Genomic DNA, 2,500 nt, shown 5'->3' on the forward strand with positions numbered 1-2,500 from the left:
TTGCCCCCGAACGTGGGATTTGGCTGGGGACGGTTTCTATATTCAAGTTGGGATGGGGGGCACCGAGGTGAGTGGTGGTTGTCCCCGAAAAAGCCCTCCCCTTTTCCGTAGCCCCGTTTAAAGTTTTGTTTGGGCTCCTGTTCAGCGGGGATGCGCGTGCGCGTGGCAACCTTGACACGCCCGTGTTCCCCTGGACCAGACCTTTCTAACGCCGCCTGAGTTAAGGTGCTACGACGTCCCTAAGTGGAGATGCCTGTAAATGAACACCTTTTCCCAACTTTGCACGTTTCCAGCTTGAGAGGAAAAGGGGCTTAAAATTCACAGTTATTCGCCCGAACGTGGGATTTCGCTGGGGACGGTTTCTAAGTTCAAGTTGGGATGGGGGGCACCGAGGTGAGTGGTGGTTGTCCCCGAAAAAGCCCTCCCCTTTTCCGTAGCCCCGTTTAAAGTTTTGTTTGGGCTCCTGTTCAGCGGGGAAGCGCGTGCGCGTGGCAACCTTGACACGCCCGTGTTCCCCTGGACCAGACCTTTCTAACGCCGCCTGAGTTAAGGTGCTACGACGTCCCCAAGTGGGGATGCCTGTAAATGAACACCTTTTCCCAACTTTGAATGTAAGTTTCCAGTATCATTGAAAATGTGGCCTCAAACGTGCAGTTTTGCCCCCGAACGTGGGATTTGGCTGGGGACGGTTTCTAAATTCAAGTTGGGATGGGGGGCACCGAGGTGAGTGGTGGTTGTCCCCGAAAAAGCCCTCCCCTTTTCCGTAGCCCCGTTTAAAGTTTTGTTTGGGCTCCTGTTCAACGGGGATGCGCGTGCGCGTGGCAAACATGACACGCCCGTGTTCCCCTGGACCAGACCTTTCTAACGCCACCTGAGTTAAGGTGCTACGACGTCCCCAAGTGGGGATGCCTCTAAATGAAGCCAATTTCTCCTATTTGAATGCACTCTCCCAGCCCAGAGAGGCATGTGCCTTAAAATTCACAGTTATTCACCCGAACGTGGGATTTTGTTGAGGACGGTTTCTAAATTCAAGTTGGAACAGGGGGCACCGACGTGAGTGGTGTTTGTCCCCGAAAAAGCTCTCCCCTTTTCCGTAGCCCCGTTTAAAGTTTTGTTTGGGCTCCTGTTTAGCGGGGATGCGCGTGCGCGTGGCAACCTTGACACGCCCGTGTTCCCCTGGACCAGACCTTTCTAACGCCGCCTGAGTTAAGGTGCTACGACGTCCCTAAGTGGAGATGCCTGTAAATGAACACCTTTTCCCAACTTTGAATGTAAGTTTCCAGTATCATTGAAAATGTGGCCTCAAACGAGCAGTTTTGCCCCCGAACGTGGGATTTGGCTGGGGACGGTTTCTAAATTCAAGTTGGGATGGGGGGAACCGAGGTGAGTGGTGGTTGTCCCCGAAAAAGCCCTCCCCTTTTCCGTAGCCCCGTTTAAAGTTTTGTTTGGGCTCCTGTTCAGCGGGGATGCGCGTGCGCGTGGCAAACATGACACGCCCGTGTTCCCCTGGACCAGACCTTTCTAACGCCACCTGAGTTAAGGTGCTACGACGTCCCCAAGTGGGGATGCCTCTAAATGAAGCCAATTTCTCCTATTTGAATGCACTCTCCCAGCCCAGAGAGGCATGTGCCTTAAAATTCACAGTTATTCACCCGAACGTGGGATTTTGTTGAGGACGGTTTCTAAATTCAAGTTGGAACAGGGGGCACCGACGTGAGTGGTGTTTGTCCCCGAAAAAGCTCTCCCCTTTTCCGTAGCCCCGTTTAAAGTTTTGTTTGGGCTCCTGTTTAGCGGGGATGCGCGTGCGCGTGGCAACCTTGACACGCCCGTGTTCCCCTGGACCAGACCTTTCTAACGCCGCCTGAGTTAAGGTGCTACGACGTCCCTAAGTGGAGATGCCTGTAAATGAACACCTTTTCCCAACTTTGAATGTAAGTTTCCAGTATCATTGAAAATGTGGCCTCAAACGAGCAGTTTTGCCCCCGAACGTGGGATTTGGCTGGGGACGGTTTCTAAATTCAAGTTGGGATGGGGGGAACCGAGGTGAGTGGTGGTTGTCCCCGAAAAAGCCCTCCCCTTTTCCGTAGCCCCGTTTAAAGTTTTGTTTGGGCTCCTGTTCAGCGGGGATGCGCGTGCGCGTGGCAAACATGACACGCCCGTGTTCCCCTGGACCAGACCTTTCTAACGCCACCTGAGTTAAGGTGCTACGACGTCCCCAAGTGGGGATGCCTCTAAATGAAGCCAATTTCTCCTATTTGAATGCACTCTCCCAGCCCAGAGAGGCATGTGCCTTAAAATTCACAGTTATTCACCCGAACGTGGGATTTTGTTGAGGACGGTTTCTAAATTCAAGTTGGAACAGGGGGCACCGACGTGAGTGGTGTTTGTCCCCGAAAAAGCTCTCCCCTTTTCCGTAGCCCCGTTTAAAGTTTTGTTTGGGCTCCTGTTTAGCGGGGATGCGCGTGCGCGTGGCAACCTTGACACGCCCGTGTTCCCCTGG

The sequence above is a fragment of the Osmerus mordax genome, unplaced genomic scaffold, assembly GCF_038355195.1.
Source record: "Osmerus mordax isolate fOsmMor3 unplaced genomic scaffold, fOsmMor3.pri Scaffold_86, whole genome shotgun sequence".
Taxonomy (NCBI): domain Eukaryota; kingdom Metazoa; phylum Chordata; class Actinopteri; order Osmeriformes; family Osmeridae; genus Osmerus; species Osmerus mordax.